This window comes from Manis javanica, chromosome 13, assembly GCF_040802235.1.
Source record: "Manis javanica isolate MJ-LG chromosome 13, MJ_LKY, whole genome shotgun sequence".
NCBI classification, from domain to species: Eukaryota; Metazoa; Chordata; class Mammalia; order Pholidota; family Manidae; genus Manis; species Manis javanica.
Window position 1 is genome coordinate 92461373 of NC_133168.1, and position 14990 is coordinate 92476362.

The following is a 14990-nucleotide window of genomic DNA, read 5'->3' on the forward strand; positions in this document are numbered from 1 at the left end:
TGCAAGGCCCACCTTACCAGCCACCACAGGACCCCATTTTTCTCCAAGGCATTTAACCCTTCCTACGACCTATCAGTTGTTTATGTGTGCACAACTCATCTCCCGGCAGGATTCACGCTTGAATCATTTTTCTCTCATTCAATTCCATCTATTACATCATCTTGTACACAACGACCATTCAACACATGACAAAAAAAATACTTATGGAAAAAAAAATAGTCACTGTTTATTTTACTAATAAAATTGTTCTCACATAATACAGACAGCTATCATCTGCAATACATAGGAAACTGAAACAGAAAAGACCTGTCTGTATTCCAAGAAAAAAATGGCCCAACCAAGTATTTGCAATCGAAGATGTTACAATGATTCACAGCTCTTGAATTAAGAGATGACCAGACCTTCCCTCAGGAAAGGCAAACATGACTTTGGGCGCGAGCTGAGACCGGAAGTTGGTGACCTGGACCTTTCAAGACTAGGCTAAGTTTGTGCGATTTCCAGGAGAGGTGCAGGTGCTCCCAGTCCTGGGGACATGTGGGACTGGGAAGAGGCTGGGGAGTGAGCATCTCATGGTCTCAAGGGACTCGGCAAAGAAGAGTTAGCAGACTTGGGGAGGCTAAACCAGGTTTGTTGGCTAGGGAGCGGAGCGAATTAACCATCACCCAAGTCAGGGAGGAAAAATGGGGAGCTTCCCGGAGAGCAGGACTGGGTCTAAACACGGTGACCTTGAGGTGAAAGTGGGACCTTTATGGCCTTGAGATAAACGGAGACATAGGCCAATAGAGTCAGTTACCTAGGAAAGGGCCAGAGAAAAAGACCAACCAGTCCTGAGGTATCCTTACCACGGAGAAGGAGCTCAAATTACCTTAAACCAAAAGGGAGTGGAAGCCAGAACAGGGTCATCAGGATAGTGCCACGTAACAGAGTCCGAGCTGAGAAAGGATTTCTGCCAAAGGAGAGGACAATGGAAAATGGAGAAAGCGGATTCTTCAGACACCCCCTTGCCAGTGTCCGTGATTCAGTGACCACAAAGAGTGCCACTTCAGCAGCCATCAAACACCAGAAGTGGGGCTGTACCAGGCAGGCCCCATCTCATTTTATTTTTTTTCGGTAAAGAATACCGTAGCCTGAAAGAAGGGCACCTGGTGGATTTATGTCCTTATTTAAGTAATGCATTAAGGTTAAACTTCACTAAATAATAAACAGGGAAGTGGTTACATATACAGCTTTCTAATTTTATTGGCATTAATATCAAAACTAGTTTGCTTTTTTTAAGCTTATATCAACAAAGCTTTATAAAAATAAATTGTTTCAAAAAAGAAAGAAACAAGGTGGCGGCCCAAATCTCCTCCAAGTGGCCCGAATGACTCCACCCCAGACCCAGTATGGGCAGCGCTCAGCCCACAGGTCAATGAAAAGGCAGACGGAGTGAAGTTACATGGGATGCCAGTGGGAGAAAGGTTGAATCATACGAAATCACGGAGGTACAAGAAGTCATTTTCATGTTTCACATGTTCCTTAGACGATCACAAATAGCAAGCAGTCATTTTCTGCAAGACTTTCTGTGCCGCTCACTGACTTGAGCTCTGTTGGTTCACATCAGGAATCAGCAAACGGGGAGAATTCTCCCACATTCAGTACATCTGCAATAGGCACACCCTCGGGGGTACAAGCCTTTGCCCCTTAAGACACCAAAACAAACACTTTTTAAAGTTCGTCTGGTCTACTGTTTCCCAGCCCAGGAACAACCACAGCAACTTTGGAATTTTTGTAGGAACCAAGAAAAACGTGGTTATCTGTCCCAAGGGAGGTCCCGGGGGGGTTGGGCAAGTCTCTGCAAGCCGTTACCATAAAGGCCAAGGTACTCTTCAGCTGCAGAGAGCTGAAACCTCTTCTGTGTTCACTCCGTGGTCCTCAGGACAACTACAAAATCCTGGCCTCTCTCCAATCACCCGAGGTTCATACTGCCTTTCCAAGAGGATTCCACAAAGACCCCAAATTACGACACACATAGGAAAAAAAAACTGGCCGAGTAAATTCCCATCATGCCAGGGCACTCGGTAGTTTTCAAGGGCAGACTGTTCCCAGAAAAATGCAAATAATTCAGGCTCCCCAAAGAAATTCCAAGCAAATACTGACATTTGTTCTGTCAGAAAGCAATGCTGAATTGCAGTTGAAGAACTTGGATGAAGACGTTAGAGCACAAAGACAGGAAGACGGCTTCTGGCCTATTAGGGATTCTAACTTACCACTCTGTGTTTTACCCCTCATCCCTACTGAAAGATGCCCCATAGAGTGCATGATAGCTAGCGATATTTGTGTCTACTGCCAACGAGATAGCCTTTCAGTAACTGAACTTTAATCTCTGTCAATACAAACATTTTAAATGTCTCCTTTCCAGTGTTCAGTTGTTTAGTTCTTTAAATGTCAGCTGCAAAATAAAAAGTATCATCCAAAAAACAGCATCCACCTGTCCTGCTACAGCTGACAAAGCATTGGCCACAAAACCATACGTAAAATAATGTTATGAGTTCCAATTAAGGCATCTATGTTGTAATTTCCAAACAAAACATCTCCTAAGACAGGGTCACATCAGTCCCACATGCCTTTCAGCCTTTAGCAAATAAGATACTACCCTTGGCTGCATAACCCCCTCACCCATCTTAAATCATTCCCTTTTCTCATGCTACCGCCCACAAACACAGACACTGAAATTTTTACTCAACTATGAAAAAGGTTTCAAGGTAACTTCAGTAACTAACCAGAAGTCAGGCTGACATTCTTTAAATCAAAAAGGACTGTGCAACAAGAGAGCAGACACCATCCCTACCCTCCCGTGGAACTGATGGCGGGGTTCTTGTTGGCAGAGTCGAACAATGAACTTAGCAAACACCGAAGGTAGGAAAGCCAGGGAGCGGCTTTCACTGAGAGATACAGTGAGAGGACAGAGCTGCTGGCTCATGCCGGGAGGGGACAAGGGAGCCCGGAGTTGTGCATTGTCTAGGGGTTTTATAGGCAATTGAGGGTTTTTTGGGAACCGGATAAACGCTTCGGGGTGTGGACTTAAGTGGTCCCTGAATATTTGAAATTAACTTCACAAAAGAAACTTACTGCTCTGATTTCTCCCTGATACACTGGCATCTTGGTCTGGGAGCATAACAAACAAGGCCGCCTGCCCAGAACCCAAGGTGGGCTGAGTTATTGTCTGTTGGCTAAAGGGTAAGTTAAGAATCTTACTTCTTAACTTCCTGGGGGTTAAAACGCAATCTTATCTATAATATGGGATCCTTCCTGCCTTTGACTATGTTCTCTGCGACTGGGATTACTTGCCATGTTCGTTGCCCAGGTTATACATTACTTGATTACAGGATGAAGGAGGAAAAGCAGCATCTGGGCAAAGTTAAGATAAGCCGGGCCTTGTAGCAGGCTAAAGTAAACTTTACAACAGCCGCATTTAATTGACACAATGAAGACACGGGCTATGTGGAGGTATTTTCTTATCTGGGGGATATTCAAACATTCCAGGCCAAGTTACTCCTTGCTTTTTAGTTTTAACTAATCTTCACTGAAGAATGCTTATATTCCTAGTTTGATATTTTAGAGAATTAATATGACTCTGACGTTGCTTAATTGTTTAATACAGAGCTCTGGTACGGGGCTTTTTCCAGAGGCCCTCACTCTACTCTGACTACACCCGTGGACCCTGTCTCATTCCCCACCTCTACAGATAGAGACCCTACTGCTGCGAGGGATGGGGGGCGATGACCGCTCTGGCTGCTTCGTGCTGAGAAGGGGGTGCAGTAAAGGGTGCAGGTAGGTCTCCATCAGTGGTCAGTGAGAGGGCCTCAGAAGATGGGCACTTCTATTCCTGGGTGACAGTGGTCAATCACCTCCTCTGCCAGGCATACTGGATTTCACCACTCCTTACCACCACGGCCTGCACCTTGCCTTGATTTCCCTCTTGCCTTCCCACTAAGCAAGAGTCGCCTCAGAGCTCTGGATTCAGCGGTACCTTACCAGTGTGCCTCTACTTTATGCCTTTTGGGAGTTTCATCTAGATCCTAGTTGTCTCTGCACAAGCTTTAGCAATAGTACACTCGGGATCATTCCTTGAGAATATCGGACCTTCCTGTCCGATAGGTGTGGGGAGTGTGTGCCCTCTCGCTGCCAGAGCCTCGGTCAGAGTCACAAGCCTGTTTCGCTTCCCTGGGGCTACAGGTAGGGAAATGACACAGCCCCGGGATGGCTGCCTCTAAGGAAGGGAGGTCAATACCATAGAACCATTTACATGTTGGACTCAGCTTTCAGCCTGACTACTGCACAGGACAAAACACCTGAACCAGATGGATTCAGCGCTGACTTTAATCAAACATTTAGTGAAGATCTAATACTCATCCTCCTTAAACTTTTCCAAAAAGTAGAAGAGGAAGGAAAACTTCCAAACTCATTCTACGAGGCCAGCATCACCTCAATACCAATACGAGGCAAAGACACCACAAAAAAAGAAAATTACAGACCAATATCGCTGACATACATGCAAAAATACTCAACGAAATATTAGCACACCAAATTCAAAAATACATCAAAAAGATCATCCATCATGATCAAGTAGGATTTATTCCAGGGATGCAAGGATGGTACAGTATTAGAAAATCCATGAACATCATTCACCAACTCAGCAAAAAGGAGGAAAAAAACCACAAGATCACGCCCACAGATGCTGAAAAAACATATGACAAAATTCAACATCCATTCATGATAAAAACTCTCAACAAAAAGGGTATACAGGGCAAGTACCTGCACATAATAAAGGCCATATATGACAAGCCCACAGAAAACATACTTAACGGCGAGAAGCTGAAAGCATTCCTCTGACATTGGGAACAAGACAGGGATGCCCACTGTCCCCACTGTTATTCAACATAGTACTGGAGGTCCTAGCCACAGGCAATCACACAAAACAAAGAAATCCAAGGCATCCAGATTGGTAAAGAACAAGTCAAACCGTCAGTATTTGCAGATGACATAATATTGTGCATAAAAAAACCCTAAAGACTCCACTCCAAAACTACTGGAACTGATATCTGAATTCAGAGGAGTTGCAGGATACACAATTAATACACAGAAACCTGTTGCTTTCCTATACACTAATGATGAACTAGCAGAAACAGAAATCAGGAAAACAATTCCATTCACAACTGCATCAACAAGAATAAAATACCTAGGAATAAACCTAACCAAGGAACTGAAAGACCTACCATACCCTGAAAACTGCAAGACACTCTTAACAGAAGTTAAGGAGGACTCTAGCAAATGGAAACTCATCCCATGCTCCAGGCTAGGAGGAATTAATATTATCAAAATGGCCATCCTGCCTAAACCAATCTATAGATTCAATGCAATCCCCATCAATATACCACCAGCATTGTTCAACAAACAGGACACCCGTTTATGAGATAAGAAAGTGCAGCATTTCGTCAGGAATAAGAGTGAAGCATGAAGAAGAGGAATAAGATGCTTGCGGTGCTGAGCATCGGGGTCCGTGGCACTGACGAAGTTAGAGGCACACATCGAGTGAGTAAAGGAAGTAAACAGCACCCTTGCCTCACCCAGAGGCTGGGGCGGCCCGGAGAAGCAGGCTGGAAGTCAGGCAGACAGAAAGAGAGACACTCCTCGTGGATACCCAGTCGGGCTGTCGGGGTCTGATTCCAGACACGCGGGCCTTTGAGAAGCCGCTGAAGCGCAGCCTCAGCCGAGACTCTCGCAGGTGCCCACGGCCTTCCTCAGTCCCTCGCATCCAGGGAGATGCCTCTGAAGGGGAATCCTGGCCTCCACTCAGGTGACTTTCCCGGCTCCCAAGGGAGACGGGGGATCCACTGAGGGAGACGCAGGGGAACCTGGCGCTCGAGACTTTGAGATCGGCAGCCGGGCTAGTCCCACTTAAGTGGCTGACGAGCGCCCGATGTTGTGGTCCATAGACGGCTTCCTTCTATAAGGACAGTGAAAGAAAAGGCAGGCTCGGATGCCTATACTCACCTCCGAAGTTATCCCGGACGAGCCCCCAAAAACGATGCAGCTTCTCACACCACAAGGGTATGAAACTAGAAATAAATCACGCAAATAAAATGAAAAAGCCTACCACCGCATGGCGGATTCACAACATGCTCCTAAACAACCAACGGATCAATGACCGAATAAAAACAGAGATCAAGCAATATATGGAGACAAATGACAACAATAAAAATTGAACTACGCAAAATTGGTGGGACACAGACAAGGCGGTGCTAAGAGGGAAGTATATTGCAATACAGGTCTCCCTCAGGAGAGAAGAACAATCCCATATGAACAGTCTAAACTGAAAACTATCACAACAAGAAAAAGAAGAGCAAATGGGGCCCATAGTCAGCAGGTGGAGGAACACAATAAAGATTGGACCAGAAATAAATAAAACTGAGGAGAATGAAACAATACAAAGAATCGATGAAAGCAGAAGCTGATTCTTCGAGAAAATATACAAAATTGATAAACCCCTAGCCAGACTAATCAAGAAAAAAAGAGAGCCTGCACACACAAACAGAATCAGAAATGAGAAAGGAAAAATCACTACAGAAACACAAAGAATTAGGAGAGAATACCATGAAAAATTATATGCCAACACACTGGATAACCTACAAGAAATGGACAACTTTCTAGAAAAATGCAACCCTCCAAGGCTAACCCAGAAAGAACAGAAAATCTGAACAGACCAATGACTAGGAACAAAATTGAACTGGTAATCAAAAAACTACCTAAGAAGAAAACACCTGAACCAGATGACTGCACTGCTGACTTTAATCAAACATGTACTGAAGATCTAATAGTCATCGTCCTTAAACTTTTCCAAAAAGTAGAAGAACCAGCAATACTTCCAAACTCATTCTATGAGGCCAGCATCACCTTAATACCAAAACCAGGCAAAGACACCACAAAAAAAGAAAGTTACAGAACAATATCGCTGACAAACATACATGCATAAATACTCAACAATCCACCTCTAGGAATTTACCCTAAGAATGCAGCAGCCCAGTTTGAAAAAGACAGATGCACCCCTATGTTTATCACAGCACTATTTACAATAGCCAAGAAATGGAAGCAACCTAAGTGTCCATCAGTAGATGAACGGCTAAAGAACATGCGGTACATATACACAATGGAATATTATCCAGCCATAAGAAGAAAACAAATCCTGCCCTTTACAACAACATGGATGGAGCTAGAGGGTATTATGCTCAGTGAAATAAGCCAGTCAGAGAGAGGCAAGCACCAAATGATTTCACTCATATGTGGAGTATAAGAACAAAAGAAAAACTGAAGGAACAAAACAGCAGCAGAATCACAGAGACCAAGAATGGACTAACAGTTACCAAAGGGAAAGGGACTGGGGAGGATGGTTGTGGGAAGGGAGGGTTAAGCAGGAAAAAAGGGGCATTGCTTTTAGGAGACATAATGTGGGGGGGGGGGCATTAGGTGGGCTGTACAACACAGACAAGACAAGTAGTGATTCTATAGCATGTTACTACACTGATGGACACTGATTATAAACGGTATGTGGGGGTCACTTGACGATCGAGGGAGTCTAGTAAACATAATGTTGCTCATGTAATTGTAGATTAATCATACAAAAAATTATAACAACTGAATAAAAAATAAAAATAGAAACTATTATCATTTAAATTTTAAGGAGGGATTAAACAATTTCCAGACAAGCAAAAGCTGAGAAAATTTAGCTCGCACCACCCATCTCTACAGTGTATTTTGCAGGGACTGCTATAGATGGAAGTGTTCCTAAGGTTAAATAGCTGTCACCAGAGGTAATAAAGAGGGACATACAAAGAGTACAGAATACCATACCTAGTATACAAAGAATGAGGAGGGGAAAAAAAAAACAACCTTTAGATTGTCTTTGTAATAGCATACTTAAGTGAGTTAAGCTAGATTCTTAGGTAGTAAGGAAGGTACCCTTTACCTTTTGGTAACCACGAACTAAAGCCTGCAATGGCAGTAAGTATATACCTATCGATAATCAGCCTAAATGTAAATGGTCTGAATACACCAATCAAAACACACAGTCACTGAATGGATAAAAAATAAGACCCATGTATATACTGTCTACAAGAGACTCACTTCAAACCCAAAGACATACACAGACTAAGAGTGAAGGGATGGAAAAAGATATTTCATGCAACTAATAGGGAGAAAAAAGCAGGTGTTGCAGTACTTGTATTGAGCAAAATAGACTTTAGAACAAAGAAAGTCACAAGAGACAAGGACGGATATTATGTAATGATAAAAGGGGGTCAATCCAACAAGAGGATATAACCATTATAAATATCTAGGCACCCAACAGAGGAGCACCTACATATGTGAAACAAATACTAACAGAATTGAAAGGGGAAATAGAATGCAATGCATTCATTTTAGGGGACTTCAACACTCCACTCACTCCAAAGAACAGATCAACCAGACAGAAAATAAGGACACAGAGGCAGTGAACAACACATTACAACAGATGGACCTTACACATCTACAGAACTCTCCACTCAAAAGCAGCAGGATACACATTCTTCTCAAGTGCACATGGAAGATTTTCAAGAATAGATCATATACTAGGCCACAAAAAGAGCCTAAGAAAATTCGAAAAGATTGAAATTGTACCAACCAGCTTCTCAGACCACAAGGGTATGAAACTAGAAATGAAATACACAAAGATGACGAAATGGCCTACAATCACATGGAGGCTTAACAACATGCTCCTAAATGACCAGTAGATCAATGACCAAATAAAAACAGAGATCAAGCAATACATGGAAAGAAATAATCACAATAATTCACACAACGCAAAATCTGTGGGACTCAGCGAAAGCGGTGGTAAGAAGGAAGTAGGCGTACCTCAAGAAAGAACAACAATCCCATATGAACAGTATAAACTCACAATTAACTGAACTAGAAAAAGATGAACAAATGAAGCCCAAAGTCAGGAGAAGGAGGGACATAATAATGATTTGAGCAAAAATAAATAAAATTGAGAAGAATAAAACAACAGAATGAATGAAAGCAGGAACTGGTTCTTCGAGAAAATAAACAAAATAGATAAACTCCTAGCCAGACTTATCAACAAAAAAAGAGACTACGCACATGAACAGAATCGGAAATGAGAAAGGAAAAATCACTAGTGACACCACTGAAATATGAAGATTAGAGAATACTATGAAAAATTATATAGTAACAAACAGGACAACCTAGAAGAAATGGTCAGCTTTCTAGGAAAATGCAACCTTCCAAGGGTGACCTAGGAAGAAACAGAAAATCTGAACAGACCAATGACCAGCAAGGAAACGGCACCGGTAATCCCAAATGACAGGGACGACAGGAGCCTCAGGAAACAGTTGTTAATCCTGGAGGCGCTGCGTCCGGCGGCCTCTCCCCCGCAGCCCGTCCGCGGGTCCCACCGACCCTCGGCTCGCCCGGCCCTCGCCCCCGAGGCCGCCGACTGAAAACGGCGCACAGGGCAAGACGCCCGCCGGCCTCCCCGTCTGCGCGGCACGGCCCGCCCCCTCCGCCTGCGAACCCGGCCCGCGCGGCAGTGTCACGTCGGCGGCGGGGCCCCACGCCGGGCCCCGCGAGTCCACCACCCGCGTCGGCCGGCCCCCGGCCCCGCGAGGCCTGCGGGCCCGCCGAGCCCCTCGCACGGCCGCCCCCTCACCGGTCCGCCGCTCCCGCAGGCGGAGGCTGGGGTCCACGCGCCCCCTCCGGGGCCCGCGGCGGCGTACCTTCCGACTCGCAGAGCCGTCGCTGTCGCCTTCATCCCTGAAGCGGGGCCCGCTCTGGACGCTCCGCAGCAGGTACGACGGTGCAAGGCTGGAGGAGGCAGAGCTGGACGAGCGCAGGTCCGGCCGGGGCGGCGGCTCGAAGTCCGGGCCGATCGCCGGTGCCGCCTGGGCTTGCGCGCCGGGAGGAAGGCGCATCGAATACAGCGGCGGTCCACCATCTGGGCTCCGCCGGACTCGCTGCGCGGACGGGACGGCGGACCGGAGCACGGACTGAACAGCGTGGGCAGCTCCGCCAGGCGGAGCTCGCAAACCTACTGACTCTTCAAACGGCCGCTTCGGCGCCTGCAGCTACTACGCAGCCGCCGGAGACGTTTCCTGCGCGCGCGCCCAGTGGCTACCTGCCCCGCCGAACCGCTCCCTCATTGGCTTCCAGTGCTGTCAGTCGGGGGAGGGCCTGAGCCTTGTTCCCCCCGCTCACTGGCCGCGGCGGCCTTCCCGCGGAGGCGGGGATGCGCGGGAAGCTGCACGCTCATTGGTCGCGAGACCTGTGAGGTGGGAGCTCTCATTTTGTTTCATGTACTTACTAATTTTTCTTGACATGACCCACGTGTTATTATTTGTTTATTTATTTATTTCCGTGTCATTAGTACACAGTCACATGAGCAACAATGTGCTTACTAGATTCCCCCCATTATCAAGTCTCCCCACACACCCCATTACAGTCACTGTCCATCAGCGTAGTGAGATGCTAGAGTAATTACTTGTCTTCTCTGTATTTACTGCCTTTCTCGTGTCCCCCCGCTATATTATGTGTGCTAATCATAATGCCCGTTTTCCCCCTTATTTCTCCATTCCCACCCACCTCTCCAGTCCCACTCCGTTTGGTAACTGTCAGTCCATGCTTGGGTTCTTTTAGTCGGCTCCTGTTTTGTTCCTTTAGAAAGATATCTAGAAAATCTCCAGGCACTTGAAAATTAAGTAACTTAATAACACGTGAGTTCTTTACAATAGCCAAGGAATGGAAACAACCTAAGTGTCCATCAGTAGATGAATGAATAAAGAAGAGATGGTGCATATACACAATGGAATATTATTCAGCCATAGGAAGAAAACGAATCCTACCATTTACAACAACATGGACGGAGCCAGAGGGTATTACGCTCGGGGAAATAAGCCTGGCGGAAAAAGACAAGTATCATATGATTTCTCTCATCTGTGGGGCATAAGATCAAAGCAAAAACTGAGGGAACCACAACGGACTCACAGAACCCAAGAACGGACTGACAGTTACCAAACGGAAAGGGACTGGGGAGTGTGGGTGGGGACGGAGAAGGGGAATGAGGGGCATCGGGATCAGCACACATAATGCAGGGTGGGGAGCGGGGAGGGCGATACAACACGGAGACAACCTGTAGTGACTCTACAGCGTCTCACTACTTCCCTGAATCATTCTAACATCTTAGATTGCAAATACTTGGTTGGGCCATTTTTTTTCTCGGAATACAGACAGGTTTTTTCTGGTTCAGTTTCCTATGTATTGCAGATGATAGCTGTCTGTATTATGTGAGAACAATTTTATTAGTAAAATAAACAGTGACTATTTTTTTTTCCATAAGTATTTTTTTTGTCATGTGTTGAATGGTCGTTGTGTACAAGATGATGTAATAGATGGAATTGAATGAGAGAAAAATGATTCAAACGTGAATCCTGCCGGGAGATGAGTTGTGCACACATAAACAACTGATAGGTCGTAGGAAGGGTTAAATGCCTTGGAGAAAAATGGGGTCCTGTGGTGGCTGGTAAGGTGGGCCTTGCAAATGGGCGGTTGTTCTCCCAAGGTTTCATCATAACATTTTCAAATGCTCAGTGAAATCGGCAGGATTCCACATGGAACACTCCAACGCCTACCACCTAGTTTCTGCTACTTCATATTGTTATTATACCTGATTGATCATCTGTCCATCGGCACATCCATCTTTCTATCTCTCAGTCTGTGTTATTTTTAAAATTTGGAATGATGGGCTGGCATTCATAAAGGTGTGAAAATAGGGCAAGCATCAGTTTCTCAGAGTGATGTGTAAGTCAAAGTACAGGTAGGGAAGTATGTATGAAATACTGAATGATAGATGTAGGAAATACACACAGAGTCGAAGCATAGGTGGGGACGTTATTGTCACAGTGAACTTGGACTTTACACATATTAGGGAAATAATAGTGTATTAGAGACCGAATTTTTCAGTGAAATTGTATCTTTGTGTTTGTGAAAAAAGAAATGGATTACAAACTAACATACAGAATTTGGTAATATATGGAACAGGCTACATAATTGGCATGAATATGAATTGATATGAATAGTAGGCATTTACAAAATATTTAGCTTTTTGCTTGGCCTGTTTAAAACTTAACTTTCATGACCAGCATCCTAGGAATAGAGTGATTTAAACAAAGATTGTTATTGATCATAATTCTCCTGTTTTTGGAAAATGAGGAATTCTGAAGTTGAAGTTAGCAACCTTAAAATATATTCAGGGCAGTTTTGATGGAAAGTTATGTTGGCTCTAAAAGATGGTTTAAAATTTCCGTGTCGGGTCTAAGGTTGCATAGCTAAATACTCGATACGCTTGATAGCTTTCTACATTGTAATACATCTTTACGGACTAAGCCCGGTATGGGAATGAAGATTATAAGGGGATGTTTCAGCAGACGCAGAGGACGTTGGATTTGTACAGATTAAACCCGAAGTTGATACCAAGCAGACAGACATCACTGAATGTTTTCAAAATACTGGGAGTGTTTCTGACGAGGAGCTCGTGGTGTCCTGAAGGGCTAAGGCAGGTAGAGCTATTGTGGGGTATCAAAAGGCACAGTCATTGATGTATTCACAGTTAGTCCTTTCAGAAATAACAAGTGTTGAAGAAATGTAAAAAGCTGTTTGACTAGTATGTTTATAGCTATAAAATTTTAGTTATAAGACACCCTGCTGGGAGGTGGGGGAAATGGGTAAGTTACTACCTTCCGTGGGGACAAAATAGAAAGTAAAATGGAGAAAATGTTACATCGATAGGGATGATGCCGCCTTAACGCTGAATGCTTTTTTCCCCTTACACCGCGGGAGGGTGCCTGTTGGCAGTCAGTCAGCTTCAGAATTCCTTAACTTTAGCTTGCATGCTTTCTAAGTTGCAGTTTTAAGGAAAACATCTGAGACGTATGGTTATTGTGCCGTGTGATTCCCCTGAATAGTGGACATGTTCTTGGGTTCTGTCAGATGCTGACTGTATTCATCCAAAAATCCTACTGACTTCTTGTGATAAAATTATGGAGATACTTTACGCAAAGACAAGCCCCTGCTGGCTTTGGTTCTTAGGCCAGCCATGACTTGCACCTGTGTGTATGTAAAAGCAGAAGAGAAAAAGGAAAACACACAGCCTCAGAAACCAGGAGCTGAGATGGATTCTTGTGCAATTGGCCACTCAGAGCCCCCAGTTAGGCCTCGTTAACACTGCCCGCCCCCATTTGTGTTTCAAATAAGCATTCGCAGAGGTCTGGGAGGAGGAGTAATGAAATCTGAGAGAGAAAATGAAGTGTGACAGTATTTCAGAATCTAAGGAAATGCACCCGCAGGTTCCTGCCCTGAGTTCTTTGTGCCCCTTAACTGTGTGAATGCACCCTGGGATTGGAAATGGGGACACCACCACACCCCCGCCCACACCCCTGGGTCACGGGCCCTAACTAAGCTTGTTTCTGGGTGGCTTCCTGGGACTTTCAGGGACTCACTTTAAAAAATGACATTGAATTTTATGAAGCATACTTTCACGTCTGTGACCTGCCTTTTGCCCAGAGGCTCCCCTCTCCCGGTGTGGTGTCCCTGTTCCCGCGGGCTGGTATTCTGTTACTCTGGCCTGAAGCGAGTTAGCAGCCAGCTGAGCTGCACCAGTTACATCGCCTGGCCGCTGACAGGAGCATAGTGACGTGTTGGAGCATGTTTATTGTGCATACGAACTGGAATGGCACTAGGACCGTGTGCCTGTGTTGGCTTAAACACTGGAATTTTATGCCCCTTCCGCCTTCCATCAGCTGGTAGCTGTTGGATTTTACAGTTATGCATTCGGGCTACAAATAGAGTAATAGTATTTTTGTTTGGCCAGATGTGGGGTGTGACCTTTGACATGGTGCTTGGCTGTGCCTGGGGATTTGATTCCTTCAGTTTAGGTGAAATTCCCTGCTTTGCTTCCTCTGATAGGGGAATACGCACTTTGGCTCTTTCCACTAGAGGTGGAGGAAGACAGGAAGAGTACAACTGGAACACACAGAGGGTATTCATTATTTTACTGGGTGTGATTCAGTTGGCGGGCTTTTCGTGGGAGTGTGAGCCTCCTGCGGCCGTTAGTTCTGCATACTGAGAAAGCGCTGTAATCACACTCAGTTTTCTTTGCTCTGTATCTAATTTTTGACCAGTCTGGGAGGACGAGTCCCTGCCTTTTCGTGGTGCCTTTGGTGCCGGGGTTCTTGTTCATCGAGCCAAAGAATGAACTTCGCAGACACTCAAGGTAGGAGAACAAGGTTAAAGGCTTTAATTTAGAATCAAGGTGAGAGGACAGAGCTCCTAGCTCACGCCAGCAGGGGACCTGAGAGTCCGTGGTTGGCTCATTGTCTAGGGGATGTACGCGCAGTTGAGGATTTTCAGGAATGGGGGTAAAGGGCTACAGGTGCAGACTTGTTAAGTGGTCCCAGAATGCTCATTTTTGATGAGTAACAGAAGAAATTTGCTGCTGTGATTCTTTCTCAGGATAGCAGTGTCCCTCTGCGAGCATGTCAATTAAGACCGCCTGGCCTGCCCCCAAGGTGGGCTGGGTGGTTGCCTGTTTGCTAAAGTGTGTTAAGAATCTTACTTCTTAACTTTTTGAGATGTTTATAGCGCTTGTTTACTAAATGAATCTTTTGCTCAGGTTGCGGATTACTTGGTTAGGATCAGAGAAATAAACACAGCATATAGGTACAGTGACAAATAAGCTGGGCCTTTTTGCAAGCTAAGGTAAATTTTAGTGTCATGATCTAACTGATACAGAGAAGTCCAGGTTATGCTGAGAGACTCTTCATCTGCAGAACACGCAGACAGTCCAGGCCGAGTCGCTCCTGGCCTTTTGAGCTTGAACTGATTTCACGGAAGAATGTCTATATTCT